This window comes from Triticum dicoccoides, chromosome 4A (genome assembly GCF_002162155.2).
Source record: "Triticum dicoccoides isolate Atlit2015 ecotype Zavitan chromosome 4A, WEW_v2.0, whole genome shotgun sequence".
In the NCBI taxonomy this organism is placed as follows: Eukaryota; Viridiplantae; Streptophyta; class Magnoliopsida; order Poales; family Poaceae; genus Triticum; species Triticum dicoccoides.
Window position 1 is genome coordinate 189,959,847 of NC_041386.1, and position 12,140 is coordinate 189,971,986.

Here is a 12,140-nt window from a genome sequence, read left to right on the forward strand (position 1 = left end):
CTTCTTGTGGTTTTGACTTCATAAGGCAATATCAGAAAATAGGAAGGAAAAGAGTAAGTTAGGGGATGTTGGTGGTCCTCCGCACCGACGCAAACATAGACTCTCTAGATTTGCCACTGCTACTGCTAATGAAGTTGAAGTCCCAAGTCTACATGATGAGTTCATCTCCCGTACTCCACCATCGCAGGTGCTTGCTCTAAGTTGACAGTGTGATAATTGGTTTCATGTTGCATATGTTGTCTAGCCTGTATTTCTTCTATTTTGATTAAATTGCACCTGCTGAGTTTATACGTTATACATGTGCATATGACATGGCGTTCTGTGTCTAGAATACACTTCATCTATCTATCATACCATGTTCTTACATCAAAGTACTGCTGTTGTGTATCCCGCATCAGTCACTCATGATTGGACGCTTTTAACATGGCAGTTTGATAGTGGTTGCATCTTGCATTGATTTCTATGTTGTACTGCTTCTAATTTTTCGAATTGCCACTTATGACAAGACACTTTTAACTTGGCAGAGTAATATTGGTTGCATCTTTCATATGGTGTCTAGCTTGCATTACTTCTATTTTCTTGAAAATCCTTCTGCTTAGTTTACACATCGTAGTTGTGAATATGTCATGCCGTCCTATTTTTCTTACATATTCCATCCTCATACGGTTGTCTTACATCAAAGTATTGCTTGTCCGTATCATGCATCAATGAGTTCTGGAGAGCGATTTTATTCTTTTGTGTTGTGGGTACGGCTTGACATGGCAAAGTCAAAAAAGAGCAAGGAAAATAATATAGTAGGGAGTGGTGTTACTCGTCGGGTGAAACGGAAAAGGATCTGCCGTCCAGATTCTGCTGGTACTTATAGTGCAGTAGAAGGTCCAAGTCCACCGGCTAAATCTACAAACACAGTATCACCTGCTCCACCAGCTGCAGCATCCGCTTCAACTGTACCAGCATCTCAACGAGTTACTCGTTCGTTTGCTCCGGAACTGGCCAGTTCCCAAGCTGTCTTCACACGTAACACTACTTCCAAAGCACTGATGACACAACAGGACTTGGCAAGATCAGATGAACCTCATGAGCATCAACACTAATACGGTACCTGACCGAGTCAAGTTGCAGTTGCATGCACCTTTATATGTACTCTCACAGTTTGATGTACACTAACACTTTCCATATTCGTTGTTGAACTAGCACCACGGCGCAAGTGGAAACAGACATCAGGGATAATGCTTGACAGATTAACAAAATCTAAAGGAGGAAGAACGGAGATCCATTTTGAGGCAGGTTTAAAAAGGCCACGTGATGCTACAGAGTCAGCCAAGTTAGTATCAGAGGCAGCCGTTGCCGTTAGGTGTCATGCACGTATCCTCCCAACGTGGATCCAGTACAGGAACAAGAAAGAAAATACCCAGTGTAACATATTTCTTGACCATTTATCCGTAAGTAATGTTATTCATCGCAATTAGTAATATTGTCTTGCTCTGTCCCATACTTTCTAGCTTCCTCCTAATAAGATTCACATTCTTTTTTCAACAGATGAGGTTCAAGTTGGATCCGAAAGATGATGCAACTAAACAAGCATGCACTCATATTTTTCAGTCTGCTCTACGACAGTATCGGTACCACCTTAGAAAATCTCACTTTGAAGGCAAGGCTAACAATGAAATCGCCCAAACATCTCCAGTGGAATATATTACAGATGAAGACTGGACAACCCTCATTAAACACTGGTCTGATCCAAAGTATCAGGTAGGCTATATGTATTTGATCAGACCACATATTGAACTTGTATTTATGTATGTGCCTTACAAGTGTATCTTATTCTAGCCTAACTGTTTGAAGAACAAGACCAACCGTTCTAAAGTGAAATTCCAACAGATAACAGGATCTCGTAGCTATATTGCACACTGCGAGGCTCTTGTAAATAGCTGCTACTTCCTTCTTTTTTCTGTGCCATATTATCGTATCTATATTGACTTGTTCCAAATACAGAGGAAAGCCTGTGCGGACCAAAAAGAACTTGAACCGAATGCAGTGCAAATCTTCAAGGATTGCCACACCAGCAAGATGAAGGGCATGAGCACACCAGTTCAAGCCACTGTTGTAAGTCCTTACTCCTCCTGCCTTTGAACTGATTGGTATTGTGATGTGTTCATTTAACTACTTGGTTTGCAGCCAATGTCGGTTACTCTGTTCACTTTTATACACAGTTGTCTTAACGTATCATTTCACCTTACATGGTTTAAAAGAGATGAAGAATATTCTTTTGGTCTTGATCTGTAATCTAGTTGTTATGTTCACATGCGCACACAATGATAAAATAGCCTGTTTGTTTTATATCTGTTTGCCCATGATATGAATGATGTCATACTATGTTCATACTACTTTAAACCATGTCTCTTTATCCTTAGATGTCAATGAATGTGAGGAAATAGACAATACAATAGGCATGCTACATGGACATATGTTCCGAAAGTGATTTTATTATGTAGTTGGCACTACAATACATGCTAATGTATTACAGTAGTTCACCAAAATAAGTTATGTATAAACGTGTAACCTACTTTGTTTGTTTTTGTCTCATTAGTAACTTATCTGGTACACTAATCTACAAGTTCAAACTTTTAGGAAGCTATGGAACAAATGATTGAACAAGCACGACCACCTGAAGGTGACGAGGCTACCACATGCACAATGTCACCTCTTGCTGCAGTGCGTGAGTATCTCTCCACTAACAGTGCAAAAAGCACCTTCCTGCGTAATTCTGGGTTGGTTGTCAAGGTAACCTCGTCCAAATTACCTACTGAACAAAATCTTCCTGCTAGACAGAGTGATATATCTGTGCTCCATACACAAGTCTAATCCCTAATGGATGTTGTTTTGGAAACAAGAATAGTGGTTGACAAATGTCGTCAAGATATGAATGGTTTTGAAACCAGACTATCAGACATTCGCTTCGTTGTTCAAGAGCAATGGCGGAAAAAGGTGAAGATCGTGCTGCTCCATCAGATTCTACAGCCTGAAACATTATCACTCAGGTCAAATGATCTGTGCTTCTATACATCTGATGGTGCTTTTATCTGCACTTTATGCCAACAGGCCTTTTGTTGTATGGTTGGAATTTATTTTGTTGTGATACAACATTTATGATGCTGCCAAAGGCTGCAGTAATTACGACGCTATTTTTGTATAGTGTAGGTTTATCTTAGTAATGTATTCGGTTGAAAGCTTCGTAGGAGCCCAACATGCCAACATTCGTCGGGTCCATTCCAATTGGGCTAAAAACGATTATGGGCCAAACTTTGCATGTAACCCACTAAAAATTTCTGGGCCTAAATCAGCATAAGCTTTCATATTTTTCTGGTAGGCCTGCGCCCATAGTGGGCCTTTAAGAGGCCTAAACATAATTTGGGCCCTCAGTAACACGAGGCCGTTTACAGGTGTAAATATCTCGAGCCCATAAAAAACATGGGCCTTTAATAGACCGAAAGTGATATTGGGCCCTGATTGTGCCAAATAACCCACTGGTCTTAGCAGGCCGAAATGGTGGCCCATTTACGATGCGGATCTTTCACAGGACGAAATTCGGATGGGCCGTAAATGCGCCGGCCTAATACATGGGCCTTTAACAGGCCATAAGTTCGGTCTGGCTAGATTATCGTCATTTTTATATGGGCCGTTAATGGGCCCGATGTGACGTTGGGCCACATATGGCCCATGGATTTTGTCCGACGTTAACAGGCCGAAAATCACAACATGCCGAAAGTGGCCCAAATCTATAGTGGGCCTCTAACAGGCCGAATGTTAGACATGGCCGGATATGACCCAAATCCTTCATGGTCGTTTATGGGCCGAAAGTTTCAGTGGCCTGCAAATGGGCCCAAATGAAGCAGGACCTTTAATAGGCCAGAAATACACCGGGCCGTAATTCGGCCCATATACTTAGCGGACTATTAACAGGCCAAAAGTGACCATGGGCCGCGATGATGACAAGTTTAGGACAGGCCGTTGACGGGCCGATTTGACACTAGCCGTACGGGCCTTAACTGAGAATGTTGGGCCTTTAGCTGGGCCGACCCATTATGGTCTGCAAAATCTTGTGGGCCTTTAGCTGGGCCGGCCCATTTAAACTTTATGGGCCACTTTTGGGCCCGTCCACATGTCAACATATCAGAGGCCCATCTCGACCATTGGATGAGTGACACCTGTGCCAACGTGGAGCTGACGCGTGGTTCCGCCGGCCAATGAGAATTTTACACATGGAAAATCGGCATTGGTCGTGGCTGTTAGCGGGTTATCGGATCCAAAACCGGACCCGATAGCTTAACGGCGTCCCGTTACGGTGGATGCCATGTGTCGGTCACCCTTGACGAAAGCACTTCTATGACGCGCGATTTATCATCATGGAAGTGGACACTTCCGTGATGATAATTTTGGTAATGTCATGGAACACTTCTACGACAGCACAGGTATGACTATCTTCATTCTGTCATAAATTTGTCATGGATGTACATGCATGATAGAAAACATGACCTACTATGACAAACACATATCATCATGGAAGTGTATTTTTTTGTAGTGAAAGCAGTAGCAACAAACTAAACGATCATCGTGCTAAGCTAACGGAATGGGTCAAGTCAATCACATCATTCTCTAATGATTTGATCCCGTTAATCAAATGACAACTCATGTCTGTGGCTAGGAAACTTAATAATCTTTGATTCAACGAGCTAGTCAAGTATAGGCATACTAGTGACACTCTATTTGTCTATGTATTCACACATGTACTAAGTTTCCGGTTAATACAATTCTAGCATGAATAATAAACATTTATCATGATATAAGGAAATAAATAATAACTTTATTATTGCCTCTAGGGCATATTTCCTTCATTTCCTTCTCCCCCTCTCTCTCTTCCCCCTTTTCCCCCTCCGGTAAAAGGAAAGGGGGGGGGGGGGCAATCCTAATAGGAGCCCAAGTAGGATTCCTCCTACTTGGGGCGCGCCTAGGGCCGGTCTCCTCCCCTCCCTCCTTTATATACGTGGGGAGGGGGCGCTTAGAACACACATCAATTGCTCCAAGCAGTGCGCGGCACCCGCCTCCACAGTTTATGCCTCCGGTCATATTCTCACGGTGCTTGGGCGAAGCCCTATGCAGATCATATCACCATCACCGTCACCATGCCGTCATGCTGACGGAACTCGTCTACTTCCTTGACACTCTGCTGGATCAAGAGCTCGAGGGATGTCATCGTGCTAAACGTGTGCAGAACTCGGAGGTGCCGTACGTTCGGTACTTGATCGGTCGGATCAAGAAGACATTCAACTACATCAACCGCATTAAGAAAACGCTTCCGCTTTCGGTCTACGAGGGTATGTGGACACACTCTCCCCTCTCATTGCTATGCGTCTCCTAGATAGATCTTGTGTGAGCGTAGGAATTTTTTTGAAATTGCATGCTATGTTAACCAACAATGGCATCCGAGCTAGGTCTTTGCGTAGATGATATGCACGAGTAGAACACAAAGAGTTGTGGGCGGTGATCATCATACTGCTTACCACCAATGTATTATTTTGATATGGCGGTATTGTTGGATGAAGCAGCCCGGACCAACCTTACGTGACCACGTTCATGAGACCGGTTCCAACGACAGACATGCAACTAGTTTTGCATAAAGGTGGCTGGCGGGTGTTTGTTTCTCCAACTTTAGTTGAATCGAATTTGACTGCGGCCGATCCTTGTTGAAGGTTAAAACATCAAACTTGATAAATCACCGTTGTGGTTTTGATGCGTAGGTAAGAACGGTTCTTACTAGAAGCCCGTAGTAGCCATGTAAAACTTGCAACAACAAAGTAGAGGACGTCTAACTTGTTTTTGCAGGGCATGTTGTGATGTGATATGGTCAAGACATGATGTGATATACGTTATTGTATGAGATGATCATGTTTTGTAGAAGTTATCGGCAACTGCCAGGAGCCTTATGGTTGTCGCTTTATTGTATGAAATGCAAATGCCATGTAATTGCTTTACTTTATCACTATGCGTTAGTGATAGTTGTAGAAGCAATAGTTGGCGAGACGACAACAATGCTATGATGGAGATCAAGGTGTCAAGTCGGTGACGATGGAAATCATGACGGTGCTTTGGAGATGGAGATAAAAGGCATAAGATGATGATGGCCATATCATGTCACATATTTTAATTGCATGTGATGTTTATATTTTATGCATCTTATTTTGCTTAGTACGATGGTAGCATTATAAGTTGATCCCTTACTAAAAATTTCAAGGTACAAGTGTTCTCCCTAAGTATGCACCGTTGCGATAGTTCGTCATACCGAGACACCACATGATGATCGGGTGTGATAAGCTCTACGTTCACATACAACAGGTGCAAGACAGTTTTGCACATGCGGAATACTCGGGTTAAACTTGACGAGCCTAGCATGTACAGACATGGCCTCAGAACACTGGAGACCGAAAGGTCAAATGTGAATCATATAGTAGATATGATCAACATAGAGATGTTCACCATTGAAGACTACTCCATCTCACATGATGATCGGACATGGTTTAGTTGATATGGATCATGTGACCATTTAGATGACTCGAGGGATGTCTATCTAAGTGGGATGTCTTAAGTAATATGATTAAGAACTTAATTTATCATGAACTTAGTCCTGATAGTATTTGCATATCTATGTCGCAGATCAATAGCTCGTGTATAGCTTCCCTGTTTTATTTTTGACATGTTCCTAGAGAAAACTAAGTTCAAAGATGATAGTAGCAATGATGCAGACTAGGTCCATGATCTGAGGATTATCCTCATTGCTGCACAGAAGAATTATGTCCTTGATGCACCACTAGGTGACAGACCTATTGCAGGAGCAGATACAGACGTTATGAACGTTTGACAAGCTCGGCATGATGACTAGTTGATATGTTAGTGCACCATGCTTTACAGACCGGGACTTCAAAAATGTTTTGAATGCCATGGAGCATATGAGATGTTCCAAGAGATAAAAATGATATTTCACACTCGTGCCTGTGTTAAGAGGTATGAGACCTCTGTCAAGTACTTTGCCCACAAGATGGAGGAGAATAGCTCAGCTAGTGAGCATGTGCTCAGAATGTCTGGGTACTACAATCGCTTGAATCAAGTGGGAGTTAATCTTCCAGATAAATGGTGATTGACAAAGTGAAAGCACAAGTGCTCCCTGGGTGATTTTGGTATTAATGTCAACATATCTCTTGTTGGACTAATGCTTTCATATAGTATGTTCCAGATAAGTTCAACAATGGAGTGGCATGGACTAGAGGATGTGGAACCCTTTCGAGATGATAAGGACAAAGGATTGGCTCAAGCTCAAAGCTCAGGACTCTACTTTTTCTATTTCAGTGATCCAAGATCACATTGAGTCCATAGGAAAGCCAATACTATTAAGAGGGGATGAGGTGTTGCTTAATGGCTTGCTTGCTCAAAGTGCTTAGTGATATGCTCCACAACCCTCAACTACTTTCTCAATCCACATATGTCCCAAACCAAAAGTCAAACTCGGCTCTACCGAAATTTCCTATCTGGCGCCATCGAGTTCTCTCGACATAGCCACTGCCAGAAACCCTAATTAATTCGGTCTCACCGATGAGATCTCGGTCTCACCGTGATGGGCTTGCAAACTCTCTGTTGCCTATTGCATTAATTTCGGTCCCACCGAAATATGAAATCGGCCCCACCGAGTTTGCTTGGCCAATTCTCTGCTTAGTTTATTACCAAAATCGGTCCCACCGAGTTTGTGTAATCGGTCCAACCGAGATGAGGCTTTACCCTAACCCTAACACATCGGTCCCACCGAGTTCATCATGTCGGTCCCCCCGAAATGCCTAACGGTCACATTATGAACCAAATTGATCTGACCGAGTTTTATACTTCGATCCCACCGAGTTTGGTGATTTGCGTTTAACGGTTAGATTTTGTGTGGAGGCTATATATACCCATCCACCCACTCTTCATTCGTGAAGAGAGCCATCAGAATATGCCTACACTTCCAACACACATTTTCTAAGCAAGAACCACCTACACTTGTGTTGAGGTCAAGATATTCCACTCCAACCACATGAATCTTGATCTCTAGCCTTCCCCAAGTTGCTTTCCACTCAAATCATCTTTCTACCAAATCCAATCCTATGAGAGAGAGCTGAGTGTTGGGGAGACTATCATTTGAAGCACAAGAGCAAGGAGTTCATCATCAACACACCATCTATTACCTTTTGGAGAGTGGTGTCTCCTAGATTGGTTAGGTGTCACTTGGGAGCCTCCGTCAAGATTGTGGAGTTGAACCAAGGAGTTTGTACGGGCAAGGAGATCGCCTACTTCGTGAAGATCTACCCTAACGAGGCAAGTCCTTCATGGGCGATGGCCATGGTGGGATCGACAAGGTTGCTTCTTCGTGGACCCTTCGTGGGTGGAGCCCTCCGTGGACTCGCGCAACCATTACCCTTCGTGGGTTGAAGTCTCCATCAATGTGGATGTACGATAGCACCACCTATCAGAACCATGCCAAAAATCTCCGTGTCTCCAATTGCGTTTGCACACTCCAATCCCATCCCTTTATATTCTTACAACTTGCATGATTTACTTTCCGCTGCTCATATACTCTTGTCATGCTTGCTTGATATGTATTGTGAATGTTTGAACTTGTCCTAAAACTCCACCTCAACTCAAAGAATTTAAAAACTACAACTTTTCTTGCTAAGAGTCTATTCACCCCCCTCTAGACACCTCTTCTCGATCCTTTCAATTGCTATCAGAGTAATGGTCTCCATTGCTTTGGTTTAAACACCTTTGGAGGAAGATGGATGAGTCTATGTTGGGGAGTCTTAGACGTAGAGTGCCTATTCTTCATGGAGAGTACTTGATTGATTGAAAAAATGAGATGCTTGAGATTTTCAATGAATATCATTTGACCAAGTACATTACTACTCCTTGTGCTCGCATTGTTGATCCCTTGCATCCCACACCCGATGAGGAACTTGACATGATTCGCAACCTTAGAACTGTTAATCTTATTACTAGAGGGTTGCCTAGAAATTTGCTTGGTTGCTTGCCTACTCTTGATTGTGCCTACACCATATGGAGATTCCTTGAGGAACGATTTCCAAATTATTCCTTGAAAAACTTAGATGAGATCCTTCATAAGTCTATTGCCTTGAGTAAGATGAGTTCCAATGATCCAAAATTTGGTGACTGTTTATTTGAGCTTACAAATCTTACGAGTGCCAAAGGAGATGTTGTAATCATTAGCAATATCATTTCCGAAGTCATTAGAATTCATAGAGATGAACATTGTTATGGTCATACTTCTAATAAATCACCCTCTCTAGGAATTGATCCACCATATGACGATGTTGAACATGGATACTATGATGAGGATGATGATAGTGACTATGATCTTCATGATGCAAGGAGACACATTGGTCTTATGGCTAATCTTCGCGGCTACATGGCTGGAGGAAAGGAATGGGTACTTGATAGTGGATGTACCGATCATATGACCGGAGACAAAGATATGTTTCGTGAGCTTGCTAAAAATGATGGCCCTCGAAAGTATGTCACTTTTGGTGATAACTCAAAGGGTAAGGTGGTTGGCCTTGGTAAGGTGGCCATCTCACATGATAGCTCCATACAAAATGTTATGCTTCTTGAATCTCTTGTCTACAATTTACTTTCCATATCTGGACTTGTTGACTTTGGTTTCAATGTCCTATTTACTGAAGTAGACTACTGATACGTCTCCGTCGTATCTATAATTTTTTATTGTTCCATGCCAATACTATTCAACTTTCATATACTTCTTGGCAACTTTTTATATTATTTTTGCGACTAACATATTGATCCAGTGCCCAGTGCCAGTTCCTGTCTGTTGCATGTTTTTGGTTTCACAGAATATCCATATCAAACAAAGTCCAAATGGGATAAAAACGGACGGAGCTTATTTTTGAAAAATATGGAAAATTCGGAAGGAAAATCAACGCGAACCAGTGCCCGAGGTGGTCACGAGGCAAGGGGGCGCGCCCCCCTTAGGGCACGCCCCCTACCCTCGTGAGCCCACCGTAAGGCGGTTGACGCTCTTCTTTTGCCGCAAGAAAGCTAATATACGGGAAAAAATCACGGCGAAGGTTTTAGGCCAATCAGAGTTACGGATCTCCATATATACACAAAATGGTGAAACAGAGCCAAGAACAGAACACAGAAACAGAGAGAGACAGAGAGATAGATCCAATCTCGAAGGGGCTCTCGCCCCTCCCACGCCATGGGAGCCAAGGACCAGAGGAGAAACCCTTCTCCCATCTAGGGAGGAGGTCAAGGAAGAAGAAGAAGAAGGGGGGCCCTCTCCCCCTTGCTTCCGGTGGCGCCGGAGCGCTGTCGGGGCCATCATCATCACCGCCATCTTCACCAACTACTTCACCGCCATCATCACCAACTCTTCCCCCCTCTATGCAGCGGCATAACCTCTCTCTTACCCGCTGTAATCTCTACTTAAACATGGTGCTCAACACTATATATTATTTCCCAATGATGTATGGCTATCCTATGATGTTTGAGTAGATCTGTTTTGTCCTAATGGCTATTTGATGATTGTGATTGGTTTGAGTTGTATGTTTTATTATTGGTGCTGTCCTACGATGCTCTCCGTGTCGCGCATGCGTGAGGGATTCCTGCTGTAGGGCTTGCAATATGCTTATGATTTGCTTATGGTGGGTGGCGTGAGTGACAGAAGCACAGACCCGAGTAAGTAGGTTGTTTGCGTATGGGATAAAGGGGACTTGATACTTTAATGCTATGGTTGGGTTTTACCTTAATGAATCTTTAGTAGTTGCGGATGCTTGCTAGCGTTCCAATCATAAGTGCATATGATCCAAGTAGAGAAAGTATGTTAGCTTATGCCTCTCCCTCAAATAAAATTGCAATAATGATTACCGGTCTAGTTATCGATTGCCTAGGGACAAATAACTTTCTTGTTGACAAAAGCTCTTTACTAAAGCTAATTTAGTTGTGTCTTTATCTTAGCAGCCCCTAGTCTTTATTTTCATGCTCTTTACTTTCTTGCAAGCTTACCCAAAAACACCTACAAAGTACTTCTAGTTTCATACTTGTTTCCGGTAAAGCGAAAGTCAAGTGTGCGTAGAGTTGTATCGGTGGTCGGTAGAACTTGAGGGAATATTTGTTCTACCTTTAGCTCCTCGTTGGGTTCGACACTCTTACTTATCGAAAGAGGCTACAATTGACCCCCTATACTTTTGGGTTATCAAGACCTTTTTCTGGCGCCGTTGTCGGGGAGCAATAGCGTGGGGTGAATATTCTCGTGTGCGCTTGTTTGCTTTATCACTAATTAATTTTTATTTGCTGTTCTTAGTTGTTCTTTATCTTTAGTTATGGATATGGAACACGAAATACCAAAAAAATTAGGTGTACTTGCTACTCATGGAGATGGGGAACCTCCAAAAACCCTCGATGCTGGTTATGTGAAAGATATTATGTACTACTTTAATAATCCTGAGAAAACCCCATTCAATTATGTAATGGGAGTAACCTTGGATCAACATGAATACTTTAGGGATTACCGCTTGACACAAAAAGGGAAACTATTATGGGATCAAATTCATATATTGAATTGGTATGCTAGGCAACTATGCTTGAGATATGATTATACTTGTTGTTCTAAGGTGAAGGCTCCACACCTTCCCTTTTCATGTGAATTTAATGATAATGAAACCTTAGCTTCTTATGCTAATGGTATATATGATTACTATGATGTGGAACAAATAGAAGAATTTGTTGCTTTTAAGGGTGCTTATGAAATTGAATCTATGTTTAAAGAGTTTGAAGATTTTGATGATGTTGTTTATAGACCTGAAAATTTAGCTATCCTAAAATATTGTTATCAGAATTATGAATACAATTACGAAATTAATGCGCTTATTAAGAAAGTCTTCGCTGTCCAAGAAGAGACTAATATTTTGCAGGAGTCTATGGAAGAAGAAATTGATGAAATTGTGAGCTCATTGGATGAAAAAGATGATGAGGAGAGCGAAGAACAAAAGGAGGAAGAGCGGATTAGCTACCCGTGCCCACCTTCT